Here is a 17899-nt window from a genome sequence, read left to right on the forward strand (position 1 = left end):
AGAATACCATCCCATCTATGTGCACAAATAGCCACGAGGACGTTCATCACAGTGCTGTTTACAACACGAGAAAACCGGCAACAATCTTAATGTTCCATCATGAGGGACCAGTGAATTACCTGGTGATCACTGGAAGACACAAAGTGTGTAAAGACATGGGAGGGCAGAGGCTTATGGGAGCCCTTCACGAGACACCAAATCAGAGGCTTTGTGATGAAACAGACAGCTGTTAGGATGGAGATATTACATCGTAGCCCAGGAAAAAGGACTTGTTCTTGGACTGATAACCAGACCACAGCTGTCCTGGCGGGGGGGGGGGGTGCGGGGGGGAGAGGGTGTGGGAATCAGGGGCCCCTGGGTGGCTTAGTTGGTTAAGCGTCCAACTCTGCTTGATTTCGGCTCAAGTCATAATCTCACAGTTCTTGAGTTCAAGCCCCACGTTGGGCTCTGCACTGACAGCACAGAGCCTGCTTGGGAATCTTTCTCTGCCTCTCTCCCCTACATGCACATGTGCTCTCACTTTCTCTCTCTCTCTCAAAATATAAAAAAACATTTGAAAATACTGATCACCGGGACACCTGGGTGGCTCAGTCAGTTAAGCATCCAACTTCAGCTCAGGTAATGATCTCATGGTTTGTGAGTTCAAGCCCCACGTCGGGTTTTGTGCTGACAGATTGGAGCCTGGAGCCTGGAACCTCCTTTGGATTCTGTGTGTGTGTCTCTCACTCTGCCCCTCCCCCGCTCACGTTCGGTCCCTCTCTCTCTCCCCCTCTCTCTCTCTCTCAAAAATAAAATAAATATTAAATATATATATACATACATATATATACATATATATATGTATGTATATATATATTCATCACCCACTACAAGCCAGTCACTTTCCCACCTGTAGTATTTCTGAAACCGTTTTAGGATTCCTCAACCAGATAAGGTCCTGTGGCCAAACACGTTTGAGAATCACTGTATTTTATACTATCTGTCCACACCCCACTACCTTACCATACCCGACTTCTGAGATCTGCAATGCATCCCAATGCACTAAAAACTCGAGAAGCCCTAGTTAAAGAAACTGCTTACCCCTGCATTTCGCACAAGAAGCTGGCTGCAGACCCTTCACTGAAACCTGTTTGAACATCTCACTGAAGAGCTGGGGAATGCTGACAAACTAGAAAGTACCCCAGATGTGGCTGGGAGGCATGGGGATCCCTCTCACTTACTAGGGAATCTTCAGCTAAGCCATCTCTTTTCCCTGGGCACAACCACTCCGCCTGGGAACTGAACTAAATCAGAGGGTCACAGGGGCCAAGAGGGGAGGTGTACAGGTGGGAGGTTCAGCAGGCAGGACTCAGCACCCCACGTCCCTTCAACTAGTGGACAGTTCCGTTTTCTGTTTTATTATTTGGTCTTCCACAGAAGCCTTCATTTAAAGAAAGGGCTCTCTTGCCACGAAGAAAAAAAAGTAAGTTAAAAAAACTACCGAAGCCTATGCCCTGTAAGGTACCTTCTAACCATTACAGTTGGCTTTCTTTAAATTTGTATTTCATGTGGGAGAGTCCTCTCAAATGGAAGGGCCGGGCCAGTCTTTCTGGAAAAGGTGAGGGTTTGAGCTGAACTTACTCCAAAAGAGGCTCCGCAGGTTTAGGGTTGGGGATGAACCAGGGAGCCTGCCCGTGGGCAGGAAGGCGGGGAGCAGGGTGACACTGCTGGGGGAGATGAGAGGGTCTGTGCAACTAAGTGGACGGATGAAAAGGCACCTTGGAAACCAAGGTCAAGAATATCCACGTGGAGGCTGACAGCAAGAAATCGGCTGATGTTTGAAGAGTTACGCGATCAAAACAAGAGAGCCACTAGTTAGGTGACCGTGGCGGACGGTTTCTGTGGCTCAGCATGGAGGAAAGGCTGAGGTGAAGAAGTGCTCATGGTCTGGCTATCCAAGGTCAGATGCAGAATTCAAGGTTCAACTTGAATGAGAACTTCAAACTCAACCTCCACCTCAAACCTGGTATCTGATGATGCCCAGAACCGGCCTGGATATTCAGACTCGCCAACCAGTCTGAGAACATGACCCTGATCTTTTGGCCGAGATAGAGGATTCTGAAGGATGGCACCCCCAATGACCTCCTGGGCACATACATCCCTCGACGTTATCACCCCTCCACCACGCGGGATCCCCACATCCCGTGAGGGTCTTTGTGTGGAGTGGAAGGTCATCCTTGGGACGACCCATGAGAAAGCAAAACACGGAGTGGAACTCGGGGGTATCTGGAAGAGAAAGGCGTCTGTGCTGCCTCCTCCATGCTTTCTCCAACTAGGAGGGTTCAATCACGTTTCGGCAATTAGCTTGTCCCACCTTCCATCCCCTTCTGGATCACCATCTGGCACTCCATTTCGAGCAGCCCTCCCTCCGTCAACCACTACGCATCTCACTGAGACTCTCCAGGGCCTTCCTGGAAGCCGGTAGTCGGCTCTGTCAGAAAGGTGCACGGCTTCCAACTGGAATCCAGTTACAGCGCGCATCCGGCTTTCACTTATCTAGAAATCCAAACAACCAGGAAACGCAGGCAACGTCACTGGCCCACTTCCAGCTCGTGTGTGACACCGACGACAAGGAACTCCCCTTGCATGCCGATGTTGTTCAGCTGACAACGGCCGGCTAGAATGCGCTACTAAAAGTAACTGGGAACCCGGGGCGCAAGGGAAAGAGTCACGGTGATCAACTTGCAATGTCTGATGCGAGCAAGGGAGGAGTGTCGGTGTGTGCACCAAGCATTTGCCATCTGTCCTGTGTACCACGACTAGACTGGATTTTACTCCCAGCTTCACCGTATACTGGACGTGTGACTTGGGAAAGTCACAAAAGCCACCTACCTGCCTTTTCCTCCACAAAACAGGATAATAAGCCTTGTCCGTCACTCCACCAGGACTGCTGGAGGGTGCCAACAAGCTTGCGTACTGGAGACCGTGCTATAAAGTATCCAGTGCGGGGGATTATTATATTTAAGGGATTACAGTTCCTCTCCACAAGAGTGGCCCTGAGGCACTACACGATCCTGAAGAGGCTTCTAAATCAACAAAGAATTAGCACAAGCGCGGTGGCTGGGAGGGTGGCAGTCCTGATGAGGCACGGCTCACTTCTGAAGTTGGGAACGGTTCTCTGCCGCCGTCACACAGGACAAGGAGACCCGGGATCCCTGCGTCCTCACGGATTCTTCCTGATGTTGCCTGGCACTGTGCTGTGGCCACACACAGCCTGGAGACCCAAAGGCTCAGAACCACAGGGGCCGGTTTGCAAATCGACAGGGACAACTACCTCATCCCAGCAGGGGTGAGGCGGGAGAGAAGTAATGAATGATACCGCTGCCCGGAGACCACTCAAAGGGGGTCTGGAGGTCTTGTAAAGGGCCATGGTGAAAGGCTCCAGGCAACCCTAAAGCTACGGACGCTTGTTCCACTGCATTATTTCTCTAACTGTACTGGGTCACCATGCTGGCAGACACTGGACTCCACACAGGGGCCGCACGTTCTCGTAGGACAGAGGTGTTCGGGGTCTGGATTTGGTCTTGGGGGGGGGGTGGTGTGGTTCATACACCAGCACCAGGGACAACTGCATCGCTATAGAGTAGAGACACCATCACAAGCTCAAGCATCCAAGTGGGGGAGTCCGGCTCTCAGGGTTTGAACGCTGGGTCTCCCACGCTGAGAGAGCCTGGAAAACACCCTTAAATTCTCTGCGGCCCAGGTTTCAACTGCAAAATGGGATATTGCCTGCCTTACAGGGTTGGTTATGGGGATTAAGTCACTTCACGCATCCAAGACCAGAGTCTGGCACAGACCAAGAGACCACATGTCCACGAGAAAGCTTCACCTTACACAACCAGCATGTTTGGAAGGCGGTCTCTGAGAAAGCCCTGGTAAAACTGTAAGCCTTGCCTTACGACACACAGGAGGGCCTGGCAGAGCCTTCCCGTGATGTAACGCAAGAGGGCAGGGACAGGAGGAGACACGCCCGACTCAGAATCTCAGCGCGTCTTGCCAATTATTGTGACTTTGGATGCATTATCCACCCTCCAAGCTGTTTCCTTTTCTATAAAGCGAGGCCAAAATCACCCCACAGGACTGATGAGAGGACCATCAATAATAATTACTAATATCGAGAGATAAGACACAATAATGAAAATGACTACTGTTTACCAGGGCCGTGCGTGTGCCAGTGCTGGGCCGGGCACTCTGCCCACGTTTTATCTAATCCTGCCCAAGTCCCACAGGCTCCTGGCCTCTCAATCAAGGACTGTGGGGGAGGGGAGAGACTGCCTTATGGTCGGATATTTTCTCCCTTGCAACCACCCCTCCTGAAGTTGCTGGGGGGGCCACAGCTCCCTGCCCACAAAGCACTCTCTGGACATACCCCACAGAGCAGACTCCATCCAAGAACCTCACTTCAGAGACACGGGTTATTCTCATTTTACAGATAAAGAAACTGAGGCAGGGAGGACTCCCCAGCTCGCCCAACTAGTGGGTTGTACCGCTAGTTAATGAGCATCTCCCTCTCGGCAATAGATCCGATCCTGTCAGGCAAGGCAGTAACTCAGAAGAGGCCATGGTGGGGATGTGTCTCTGGAGCTTGGCTCTCAGGGTGTGAACGCGGGATCTTCCATGCTGTGTGAGCCTGGAAAAGCCCCTTAATTTCTCCGTGGCCCAGGTCTTCAACTCCAAAATGGGATAATACTTGCTTCACATGGGGCGCCTGGGCGGCTCAGTCAGTTAAGCCTCCGACTTCGGCTCAGGTCATGATCTCACAATGTGTGAGTTCGAGCCCCACGTCGGGCTCTGTGCTGACAGCTCAGAGCCTGGAGCCTGTTGCGGATGATTTGTCTTCCTCTCTCTCTGCCCCTCCCCCGATCACACTCTGTCTCTCTCTCAAAAATAAATAAACATTAAAAAAAAAAAAAACTTACCTCACAGGGTGGGTTATGGGAACTATCACTTTGCACAGACCCGGAGCCCAAGTGTCAACCGCTGTCGATGTTCACTGTCCACAGGCCTCCAAAACAAAGATCTGCACCTGCCGGGGAAGTGCTTCCCCTCCACTTTCTCTTCCTCTGTCTCCTTTGCAGCCTAGCGGCAATACCCCCTCCAGAAGCCCCTGAGGCTGCCGGAGACTACCCTGTCTGGGTTCCTTTCAGATTCTGCCTGGATCCCCTTCCCAGCACGGACTAGGAGCTACCTACTTGACTGTCAATCAGTCTGCCCACCCCTCTGGACAAAGATCAACTTGATCCTCACCCAGTTTTGTACCCCCTGAGCACCATGCTTTTGGCAGGACCCAGATGACACTCGATAAATGTAACCAAGTGACTGGCAAGCCACCCTCCGCAGGTTTCCAGTTCTCACACCAGTCATCTTTTACAGAGGGGCCAGGAGTGTCAGAGAAGGTGCTAAGCATCACACATCTGCACTGCTAATGTACACCTGTACCTTGACCCGTTTTCTGGATGGGTAAACTGAGGCTCAGTGGGGCCATGTGACTAAGTTAAGGCCACACAGCTGGAGATGAGCTGGGCCAGAACAAGAGCAAAGTCTACGGACTCCAGCAGACCTTACTGCCTAGTCATCCTCTACTTTGTCTTTGCTTTTCTTCCTTTTCTGTTCTTTTGTGTGTATGGTCTAACAGAGATGTGGCATCTTTTTGCACAAAGTGAGGTGTCCCTGCATATAATTTCCCCGTTACTGGGAACAATTAATAGCAAACCAACGGGCCTCCTCACTGGATGGCTCTGAGGCACCCAGGCCCTCCCCCCAGTGTCACCTGCACTAACCCACTGACACAGACACTCAAATGCCACCTGACTGACTGACAGCCTGGCTTCCACCTTCTTCCCTCTTCCCCTCGAGGGCCCCCAGAACCAACAGGGGAAGTTGGTTGCTAATAGCAACGGCCTTGGGAGCAAGGTGAGACCTAGCAGCCTGCTGCCGAGGGCTGGAGGGAAATTTTCAAGAGCCTCTGGGGCCTCTTTCCATCAATCAAGCCGGCCTCTTCCCTGCCTGGGCCTCAGTTTCCTCTTCTATAAAAAGCAGGCGCCACCTTCCCTGATTCTAGTTGTAGAACTGAGAAGAGTTTTGGGAATCCAGCCAACTGGGCCTCTGACTGTGGGGCGGGGGGGGGGGGGCGGGGGGGGGTGCTGGTTGGATTTGGATGGGTCAGCAAGTGTTGTTTTTAAAACACAGGAATGCCTCTCAGCACCCTAGCTCGGCAGACCCCACACCCACCCCCACATATTTACACCCAAGAGCAGCGTCTGAGCTGAGTGCCATGGGCTGAGCCTGTTCCAGGCTATGTGTGATCGGGACCACCGGAGCTAGAGCTACCATTATTTCATCCCATAATCCCTACTAGACTATAAACCTGCTTGGACAGGAAAGACCAGCTATTCTTGATGTTTAGAGTTGGCACCCAGGAAGTTCACAGGAAAGAGACACAGGTTGTCTGGGGGTGGCCAGCATGGCCCGATGGCTGGGAGCCCTGAGTCCTGACTCCTACAGCTACCCACAAGGTGGGCGCGGGCTCCAGGAATACAGCCCCTCTGAGCAAACACCCTGGGAAAGTGGTCTCAGTCCCCATGACCCTTGTTATGAACCCCCTCAGCAAGCCACAAAAGGGCAATCATCACTCCTTTCAGGAGCCATGGCCCTGCCCCTCCCGGTGCAAGTTCCTGACTTGTCCAAGCCTTTCCAGGATTATCAGTACCAAATCCCTAACATTTTCCGGAGAGAAACTGATTCACAGACCACTCTCAACTATCCTCTGGTTGGAGGCTTACGCTCTCCCCACCTCATAGCTGAAGAAGCTGTGGGTCAGATAAAGAAGCAGTCAACGAAGCCGTTCACAGGGCACAAGCTTTCCCCAGCTCTCTGCCTCCTTTCCCAAAGCAAACCCCCATCCCCTACAATACTAAGCACCCAGCCCCGGCCCCCAAGAGTTGAGGGGGAGGTGCAGTCGCTGTCTATAGTACCGACACCCCCGACCCCAAACTGGGGGTGTCAGGGGAACTCACTGGCCACTAGGGCATGGATTTGCTTTGAAATGCCTTCCGTCCTCACTTTGTTAAAAGGACAATAGCCTAAGCTTCAGCACGATGATGGAACTCTGGTGTGGGGGAGGGAGAAGGGGAAGGGCCTCCCGGGGAGATGTAAACAGCAGCATGGCACCCCCACCCCCTGGGTGAACTGGTAGGAGTCTCACCTGGCAACAGCAAACTAACTTTGTCCTGTGGCAAAACAAACAAGGCCGCAGAGAGGAGAGACCACCCAGCAGGCCGCGAGGACACTGACATAGCCCACCCTTCAGGTCAGCTTCCTACACGGGCCACCAGCTTTCTGCCATGTGGTTCTCCGTTCGTGGGCAGAAGAGACCAGGGCCTGCTTCTGTCCTCATTTCCCCAGATGTTGGGCAGGACCCTCTGGTCAGAGCCTGCAGGGCTCAACAAGCTCAGCATCATGGCAATGATCCACAGCACATCTCCCTGGAGTCTCAGGGCAGCCTGATCAAAGAACGTCATCGCCATTTTACTGACGGGGAAACTGAGGCTCGGGCAGGGAGGTGGCCTCCCCAAGGGCACTCAATAAATATGGCCAACAGAGTGGATGACAAACCGCTAGGTCGTATTTATTCCTGTTTGGGCGTCACGCCACCCACATGCATCCTTTTACTTACTGGTTTCACAAAGATGTGTGGTGGACCCAGCAGGTATTACTGCCTAGGATACGCAGTGGTGAGCAAAATACTAAGTTGTGCACCCACGTCAGTGCAAGATCATCTCTAGCGCACCTCCATGGGACTCCCATTCTGAGACATGGTTGATGCTGCTACTGGCCACCCCTGCCACCAGCCACCCTTGACTCTAGTGAATCTCCAAGCATCAGGTTGTGGGCCACGAGACATAGGCCCTGGTAAACCACCTTATGAAAGGGGACACAGGCCAAGGTCTCCCCCAAGGCTAGTTTAGGTAGCAAAGGTGGTCAAGGCAAGCACTTCAGAGCTCACGCAAAAAATCGTCTTAAAAAGTACCACTTTTTAAAGAGAGACGAGCAGCCAGAGGCCTTCCTTTGGACTTTATCTGGACTCCCCAGGCGGCTGTGGTAGCTCCCCCTGCTACTGGAGCCTGCGCAGCAAAACCCGGTCCACTGGGCAGCGGGGCAAGGCCAACCCTGAGCCACCCAAGGGGCACAGGTGGTGCTGACCAGGCTCAACAGCTGGCGCTGGAGGGGAGGAAGGGGGTGGGCAAAGGAGGGAAGGAGAGAGGAGGGGTAGGGAAGGAGAGAGGAGGGGTTGGGAAGGAGAGGAAGGAGCCTTTGTACTGGCCTCCCTTCCCCCACAGCAATCCCCGGGAGCAACAATCAGTTATGCAAATAGCGACCCCTCCCCCAAGCCAGAGCCACCACCACCCCTAGGGGCCCCCTCCCACTCCCTCAGGGTGTCTCAGTCCTCTCTGGGTGTCTCCTTTGAGCCTTCTGCCTCCCCTACACACCCGAGGGGCAGGGGCCCTTAGGCCTTGCCCATTCAGAAAAGAAACCTGCTCCCCACCCCAACCCTACATATGTAAAGTCTTCAGTCTTTGGAATTCATTTTACCCTGATTTTACCACTGCCATAATCCTTCCTCGGTCTGGGGCCACAAAAAGCTAATCCAGGGAAATAGTTCACAGCTGGAAGGAGCGACGCGTGGCTTAAAGCTACACAGAGTAACTTGAACACACCACCCTTCTCCGTTTCGCGTTGCTAATTCTCTCAATGAAATACAGTATCTGAGGGACAAACTGGTGCGAGGCGGGGCCCTCCACATGCGGTCGGTGTGGACACTTGCCATCCACATGGAAGGTCCCAGCTAGGTGACAACTTCCGGTGGGGGGGGGCTCTTATCTCCCCTGCCCTTCTTTTTTTTATGAGATACATACTTCTGATGGTTTCAGTTTCAAATTACCATCAGCCATCTAAATTGGGAATCGCAGAGCCGATACCACAGGTGCATCAGAGGTGGGTATTCAAAGCAGCCCTTATTTACAAACGGCGATGCAAATCTGCCCCATGAGGCTGGACACAAGTAACACACACCTCGGCTACTGTCCATCCCCGGAACTTCCACCCCAACCAAGCACCAGGGGCACGGGCGGCACGTCACCCCCAATCCTGAGATGGCAAATGACCATGGCAATGACGACAGAGATCTTCAGGCACGCGTAGGACCTGGCGCCCGTTATATCGAGTTGAGCTCCTGCCGGCTTTGAAATGAAGACAGTTGAAAGACAGAGCCTAAATGTTCGCTAGGAGTCCTATCTACACACTGGTCAAGTCTTCTCTCACCTCCTGGGCAACAAGGCTCCAAACCAAGAGAAGAGAAAACATGCCACACTCTAGGAACGCCGGAGGGCAGGCCACAGGGACTGCTTTTTTTTTTTAAGTTTATTTATTTTGAGAGAGAGAGTAAAAGTGCAAGTGGGCGAGGGTCAGAGAGAGAGGAGAGAGTGAGAATCCCAAGTAGGCTCCACACCAATAGTGCGGGGGGGCTCGAGGGGCTCGATCCCACAAACCGTGAGATCATGACCTGAGCCCAAGCACAGGGACTACTTTTAAAGAGGACAATGAGTAAATGGTCCCAGGGCCAGAGGCCTCAGGCCTCATCTCACTCCTATTACTGAGTTCTCATCAGCTGAAAGTGCGACCCCCTTCCCCGGAATGGCCCCCCACTCCAAAACCCAACGTGGTCCTGGCTTTCCCTACAAGGACTGTCTCCCAGCTTCCCCTCGTAAACCCTCAAAGTCACTCTGCAAACCAGAAGGGCCAGAGCGCTCCAACCAGTCCAACCTCCAACAGTGCATTTGCTGAGTGCTTACTGCATACAGGGCACTGCCTTGCATTCTTCACATACTTAATCCTGAGAAGTGGGCCTTAGGCACTGTTGTCCTCTGTTCTTTACAGAGAAAGAAACAGCCTCCGAGAAATACCAGGGTTACAGGGGACTCAGAACGGGCAATGCCTCCCCCCACTTTCCAGCATCAAAACGGGGGTCTCAAATCTGCTTCTCAGCAATACATACCAATGAGACAAATTTTACAAATCCAATAGTTTTAATGTTCTAATGGATCCCTGTGGCTTTTGATAAAATTCCTAGAGACAGAATCGTATGTAAATCTGAAAAATAACATGTATCAAACAACTCAAATGGGAGTACTGGTGAAACGTGCTAGAAAAGTGGGTTAAGAAGACAAAAAGTGGCTTTGGTGACAGCATTTAAGACACTGATGCCAAAAATGCACGTGGAGAACTGGAGTCAATTTTTTTATGTAAGTTGAGAGCAGAGTAGAGCACTTCTAAATTTACACGGTTATCTCTTCTAACGTGCTTTTAAACGTATATGGTTAAATTAACAACTTGAAATATTTTAAGTAGGGAAAATTACTTCTGGCGACAATGAGGCCACACCAACCGGCCCCAGTTCTGCTCTGCCTCAGCAAATCCACACACCCGCTCCCACCTGACCTCCACAGGCCCCGGTCTCTCAAGTCCAATGTGAGGCACCCAGCCCCATGCCCTCAGGAAGCACACATCCTCACACCCCTGGTTAGAAACCAGGTTCGAAACCAGGCACTGGAGCTCCTACTTTCACCATGAAAAACTCAATCAAGCCCGTCGTTTCCATATGATCAGCAAATCAAGGTTATGACTAGATTTTTCCCCCACGTTCAAGTTATCCTCCCCCAATGTATGCTTAGCTCCCAAGTGACCGCTCTCACACTTGTTTTAAAGATAATGAAGACTATCCTGTAACGAGGGTGGGCCTCTGGGAGCCAGAAGTGTGGGTTTGGCTCTTTTAGGGGGATTAGCCCGCCCTTATTTCTAGGTGTCACACACAGAATTTGAGACGAAAAGGGCCCCGTTTTAGAAACACTCAGGGCAGGAGAAAGAGGAGCTTTGATGGAGGCCCCAGGGCCCTTCCTGGGGTCCTAGAAGGGGGTCCCCCGACCACACTACAGCCCCAGATCCCTCTGAGGAAGCAGCCCCCCCCCCCAACAATGCTGCTCCTTCTGGAGGGGCTACCAACAACCAACACCAAACTTCAAAACTAACCACCACCTTTGCAGGGACTGGGGCCCCTGTCTGGTTCCTTCTAGTCCTTGTGCAGACAGCCAGGTCAGGCCCCAGCAGCTACTTTTGTTTCAGGGGGAGCAGAAAAGGCAGGGGCCTGGGCGGCCACTGGAGGCTCCAGTTAAGTTTCGCTGGTGAGTGAGTGGCGGGGGCACAAAGGAAGGAACCGCTGGGGGAGGGGAGGCCGCAGAGCTAGAGGGCTGGGACAAAGGGGACAAGAGACAAAGGGACAGGAAAAGGGAGCCCGCTTTCTCCTCTGAGGAAGGAACTCTCCATTTAGCCTAATATTTCACTCATACCTCCCCAGGCCAGGAGCGCACAAGGACACGTTTTGGGAGGTGGCTTCAGGTGACACAGACACCCCTCCCGCCTCAGCTACACAGTGATGGTTCTCCTTGCCCACCCCCCTTGCTTGTCCAAGCCCCCTCCTCAGCCCACTTGTTCAAAGTCAGGGAGGCTGCCTTTGATCAGCTGCCTCTCTCCAGCCCCATCCGCCACCCTGAAGAGAGACAAAGAATTATTTATTTGGAGAAAAGAAAAACCCTCAAAGTGTCAGCCAGTGACAGACATGATACTTTCTATACAGGAACGAGGAGACAGGAGCGAGGCGCCGGGTTTTCTAGTCTGTGGGGGGCTTTCACCAGCAACACACACACCAGCCACCCTCTGTACCTTCAGACACTCTCAAATCCTACCTGCTTGGCCCTTTGGGTTTTTTTCCCCTCAAGACCACTGCCTACCTCACCAGGAGGTTGTGATAATTAATCTATGTCGAAGCAGAGAGTGTCCAGCGCTAGAATGAGGTCTGTAATAAAAATGGCAAAATCTGACATGTGGGCGAGGTCAGACCAGAAAGACCTTGGATGTCTAGCTCATAGTCTGGAGCCTCTACCCTACAGCCAGGGAAACCTCTGGGCTATCTTCTGTGAGGCTCCTGATTTGTTCCATTTTGATTTGATTTTGAGTAGGGGAGAGACATGACGCCATCACATTTAACATGAACGAAGCAAATCTGGCATCCACCCGTAGGCCCAAGACAACAAAGGGGCGGTTTTGGGGAGAGGCCAGGAGGCCGGCTGTCACCACCCGCAGAGAGCACAAGAAAGGCAGGAGCCGCTGGTATCCCCTTCAACAGACTCCTTCCCACCCTCCCTGCTGCCACCCGTGCCCTTGCCAGGCCAGAGTCCTGCTCCCCCTGGATACCACTTCACTCACCCAAACAGTTGAGTACCTCCAACGTGCCAGGCAAAACACAGGTAGTACGGTCCCTGGCCTCCTGGCAAGAGCATTAAGCATGATGCATCAAGTCCTCCACTCCCACCCACTGCTTTAAAACTCAAGACTTTTGGGGTACATGGGTGGCTCAGTCAGGGAGCATCTGATCAGGTCATGATCTCACCGTTTGTGGGTTTGAACCCTTGCATCAGGCTCTGTGCTGACAGCTCAGAGCCCAGAGCCTGCTCCAGGGTCTGTGTCTCCCTCTCTCTCTGCCCCTCCCCTACCACTTGTGTTTGGGCGCGCGCTCTCTCTTAAAAAATAAACATTAAAAAATTTTTTAAAAAGGGGGGGGGGTGGTGCCCGGGTGGCTCAGTCAGTTAAAGGTACGACTTTGGCTCAGGTCATGATCTTGCAGTTTGTGACTTCGAGCCCCGCGTCAGGCTCTGTGCTGACAGCTCGGAGCCTGGAGCCTGCTTCAGATTCTGTGTCTCCCTCTCTCTCTGCCCCTCCCCCACTTGTGCTCTGTCTCTCTCTGTCTCTCAAAAATGAATAAATGTAAAAAAAAAAATTTTTTTTTTTTAAAGAAATGCAAGACTTTTAATGAGCACCGATTGTGTGCTAGGCACTGGGGCTCATTCATTTGTTGGGGCCTGGGAAAGGGCACTCTTAGTCCTGCAGTGGGGACAATGGGGGCTTCAAGAGTGGTAAGGAGCCTGTACTCAGAGAAGGGAAAATGGAACTGGACCCACTGAACCACAGAGAGGTTGGGAGAGCCCCTCCAGGCCCCTCTGTGTGGTCTGAGCCTGGCGGCCAAGCTGGTATAGCCACACCTCCTGCATCAGGTCAGCAGTGGACCCTCCGTTGGAGCAGCTGATGCTGCCACTGCGATGGGGAGTGACCCCTTCTGTGGCCTGGATCACACACACCTCCATCGCTTCCCTTCCCATGGATCCTCCTCCCCTCCAGGCCCAATGCTTGAGTCCTGATTATGCTCTGGACGGGACCCCACAGGCCCACCAAATAATTACGTCAAGGACTGGGCCACAATCAGCTGTGGATCAACACTAGTCTCTCGGCTCTCAGCGACAGCTTCTGTCCTCGTGAAAAGAATGTGGAGGGGACACACGCTCCTCGTAAACATTTTCATAAAGAAAAAAGGGAGGGAGAAAGAAGCTATGTGTATCTCAAGTGTCAAAACAGCTCTGGATGGGGCAGGCACTGGCTTCCTGAAAAGCAGCAGCCCAGAGTGGCCCTGGCCCATGACCCCGGCCCTCCCCAGGGCGAGATGATCCACAACAAACTCACTGACTCGCTGGAAAAGGGGGGTACTGTGGCAGGCACCTGTGCCTTGGAGGTAGCCCGAGCCTGGCTGCAATGTCCACGCCCCAACCACGAGGAGGGGAATTTGTGTTTCTGGTAAAGCCTAGAAAACTTAACTCAGGTCTAAGAGAATGGAGGCCCCTGAAAGCGTCCTTATGTCAGCGTATCTCTCCTTCTTTCGTAGTTTATGTTCTTGTGGATTTGTGTTTCCAATAACCAATTTTTAAAGAAAACTTCTAGAGTAACAGTCATGCAAGGACATTTTTGTTCCGCCTCTTCTGTGTCCAAGGCACAATCATCACTTTCTCCAAACTCTTCCCTACCTTGACAAGGCCCCCAAGGGGCTCAGCTGTGTAGAGCTGCAGACCGAGGCTGGGACCAGGGAGGTATCGCTTACCAAAACTTCAGAGAGAAAGAAGTGAGCAGTCAGTTAACTCCAAGGAGCCAGTCCAGAAGTCTGGGGCGGGCCAGAGGGCTAGGGCAGGCTGGGGCACAAATGACCTCAATGCTCTTCCCGTCAGGGGAGGCCAGGAAGACTCTCTGGTGCTCTCCTGGGGGGGGGGGGGGGGGGGCGGCAGGCAAGCTCACCTGAACCTGCAGGTTGTAACTGCCATTCACAGCCGTGCAATTAGCATCTTAACACACAAAAACCCCACAGAAAGGGGAAGAATAGTCTGTGAGGGTAAATGATTGGCTGCTGTCCCGTCTGTCACCACACCTCAGAGGCACCAACTCTCTGAGGAGTAAAAGACTCAACTGTATGGATCCAAGAAAAACAAGTATCTGCTCTGACCCCTCAGTGGATTTGGGATAAAATGTCCTCACGAACTGGCACCATCAGGACGGTCTTAACAGAAGGTGGTGTTTAAAGGGAAGTGATTTCAAGCCTTCGGAAGAGCTTGAACCGCTGGCTTAGAAGGCTTAGAACTCGGCAGCCCCTCCCTAGGGTGTGGCTGGCCCTCCACGGAGAACAGATTAAGAGCTCCACTGCTCAAAGTCCTGTGGCCCAAGTCCTGACCACCCCCTCATCCCCAAATCTTGTTTGTCCTCCGGGCTAAGCAAACCGTCTTCTCAGATAATGCAAAGGCCAACTGTAGGCTTGTGTGGCCAGATAAAATCGTCACCAACTCTGAGTTACAGGGGGTCAAATCAGGAAATATTCCTGCCCAGATAAGCAGGAGAGTTAGAAGAATCAAAACCAGGCTATTGCCCATGATCCTAGGTTAACACCACACTAAGGCACCAGCTGAGGGACGGTGTTCAGGATTCCAGGCCGGGTCCCTGCCCACCCTCCCCCCAAGCCTCTATACAAAATGCAAAACCCAGGCAGGAGAAGAGTCACAGGGCTTTCAGCCTCAGAGGCTTCAACGGTTGGCCAAAGGTTGGGCTAACTGAACACTGAGCATTTTTCCACACATTTCTGAGGACGTTTCATATTGGAAGCTCCATTAATACGTCCAAGATCTATTTCAGAAAAGAAAGGCGCACAGCAAGGCCAGGGCAACAAAACTTGGGACATGTGCTAAGGACATTAAGGCTTCAGGAAGCCATTTAAATGCACAGACGGGGCCCTGGGAGGTGGGTAGCCTCCTGGTACTTCCTGATCACTTTCAGTCCACAAATATGAACTGGAATATCCATCAGGTGTCAAAAGCCCCCAAGTTTATGGGCCCTGCCCAATGGCTCAAAGATGATCATGAGGCATTCTTTAGAATTTGGAGACATCCGAACTGAGACATGAAAAATGAATAGAGATCCCCAAGGGGGAAAATAATGGAGGAAAGTGCTTCAAGCAAGGAGGAAAAGCCTGTGCAAAGGCCCTGAGGTAGGGAGCCCAGCCCTTCCCTTCCTTAACTACAGCCTGGCAATGTTTGGTATCTAAGTCTCAAGGTTCACACTCCACCCTAACAACAAAAATACACAGTCAACATTCCAAAATTCCCTCAATTTTTTTTTCCCCGAACATACGAGGTCAACCACCTTCTCACCTCTCCCTGCTGACCATCTTTCCATTTCTGCACTGGTTTCCCGGGAGCAGTAACTTCTAATTCCTGAACAGCTCACATGGGCCTTCAGTTTAGGACACACCCTAGCTTCCTAGCTGGCCAGTGGTCACCCAGGCTGCCTGTCCATGTATCCAGAACAGGCCTGGGCAGGGACAAGGGAGAATGTGTTTCCTAACCGAAAGAAAAGAGCAAGGCCAATCTGCTCTGGGCAGCACAGGCCAGGAAGGAAGTAGGAAGTCATCCCGAGTGCAGGAAGTCCTCACTCATCCCTAGATGAGACCAGAGCAAAGCCCAGCAACAGGCACTCTGTCCTGGGAAGGGAAAGATGATTTGGGGGCAGAGGATGGAGGTGAGAACACGGCTCTGGCCTTGTCCACGGTGTGCTGGGGACACACAAACACTTCTAACCTAAAAGCATGTGGTTCTCTTGGAGGCTCTGTTCGCACCCCCACTCCCCAGCAAAAACAGACTTCAGGAAGAAAATGAATCAAGTTTTACAAGCTTCCCTATTTACCCAGGACTACAAATCTATCAGTAGGGAAGCTTTAAAATAAACTCTCTCCTAGCAATGTCACTTCCTTTCTTCTATTTGCCACTACACACACACAGACACACACACACACACACACACACACACACACACACACACACCGCCTCTTTAACCTTGGCTGTGGATCCTGGGTCTGAAAGAGCAATTCCAAATTCAGAACACACACCAATCCACCACTTGTAAATACTTCCTGCTTTTAATTCGGCTCCTCTCACTTACTTGTGGGTCTAAACATACCTGGTACAGCTCCCTAAGCAGGGATACTTTCCCAAGAGCACTGGCTACTTTTCAGCCTCCCGTTCTTTCATTCCAGAAATACCTACTGGGCATCCTCTAAGGTGCCCAGCATCCTCGCCTCAAAACAGTAATGCAAGCTGAGTGCAACCCATCTTACAGATGAGGACACTGAGGCTCAGTTAAGCAAGTAGCACAGGTCACACTACAAGCAAAAGCCCTAATGGGAGTAGAGCCCAGACTGCTTCACCTTCTTCTCTGCACTGTGGTTCCCAAGCATCCCATACATCTATCAAATGCAAACAGCAAAACTACTTCCTTTTAAAAAAGACTCATCCCGGCTCATCAACAGCTTTAATATTAAATCTTGAAAACCAAAGGCCATTTTAACCAGTGCTTCCCAAATGGATCATGGAAAACTTAAGACAGCAAAAAGTAGAGCTTACGCACCGTTATCAACACCACCATCCAGTGTGGTTCCTGGAGGCACAGGGTTTGGGATAGTTTTTCCAAGACAGGGAGGATGCCCAGTGGGCCATAAGGAGACAGCAGCCCCTCAGCTGGGGACGCGGGTTCAGAGTCTCAACCCATAGTCACTAAGCACAGGACTGGGGCAAGGAGAGGTTAGGGCTGGGTGGCCTTCCTGCAGTGGCCCCTGGACCTCTTTTAAGGCTTGAGGCTCTCCAGATACCATGTTCCTTATGCCTCCAGGGCCAACCACATGTGAACTCCCAGGAGCTGAGGAGGAGGGCGGGGAGACGGGAAGGCCCTTCTGGCAGTTGAGGGGATCCAGGCTGTGTTGGGGTCTGGAAGCAGCTCAGATCTCACCCCCAGTTCCAAGACTGCCCCCACTCCGTATTCTAGTGTTTGCAGGGAAGGCAAAGAGACAGCATTCCCCAGAGAAACAAAACAGAAGGACTTGCTCCATTTTCAAATCAGCTGACTCCATTCAACCTAAACTCTCCGCTGGCTTTCTACACCTCTAAATCCACTAGCCGGCCCTCCCTCCTGATCCCATCTTCCTGCCAAGCAAGAAGCCCCTCTCCTCTCTGCCCTGCCAGAACTCCTGGCCGCCTGCGCACAACCCTGTCCCCACCCACCTGTCCATCCTGCCTGCACACCCACCCCTGCTTCCTCCTTCCTCGGCCTTCAGCTCTCCTCAGCCATAAAGCAGAAGCACTAAGAACTTTCATCCCGGCTGTCGCTCTCACCGGGCTGCCCTGTATGCGGGAAAGTATAAAATAAAGTCAGATACGGTTATCCACGTCTGCCGGTGTCTGAGTCCCGTGGATTCCCACCACACTTCACACACACAGCTGCTTCCTCACTGGATCGGTCTCCTGCTGCCCGTCGCTTCTGGGGTGCTGGTCAAAAAAGCCCCTTGAGAGGAGAGACATGGGGGGGACCCTAAAAAGAACTCTAACCCAAT

General features: G+C 52.2%; 1 protein-coding gene across 6 annotated transcripts in view; it reads right to left on the reverse strand.

Moving 5' to 3' along the window:
• The window catches only part of SSBP3 (single stranded DNA binding protein 3), a 162072-nt gene that overhangs the window by 125835 nt on the left and 18338 nt on the right, over window positions 1-17899 (reverse strand). Inside the window, exon 1 of one of the 6 annotated variants that reach the window (XM_042951508.1) lies at window positions 7715-8325. The exons of 4 other annotated variants lie outside the window; for them this stretch is intronic. The gene's annotated coding sequence lies outside the window, so the exon portion shown is untranslated. Of the gene's footprint in view, window positions 1-7714; window positions 8326-17899 lie in introns of those variants that run through there. One more of the 6 variants, XM_042951514.1, reaches the window with a different exon arrangement.

This window comes from Panthera leo, chromosome C1 (genome assembly GCF_018350215.1).
Source record: "Panthera leo isolate Ple1 chromosome C1, P.leo_Ple1_pat1.1, whole genome shotgun sequence".
NCBI lineage: Eukaryota > Metazoa > Chordata > Mammalia > Carnivora > Felidae > Panthera > Panthera leo.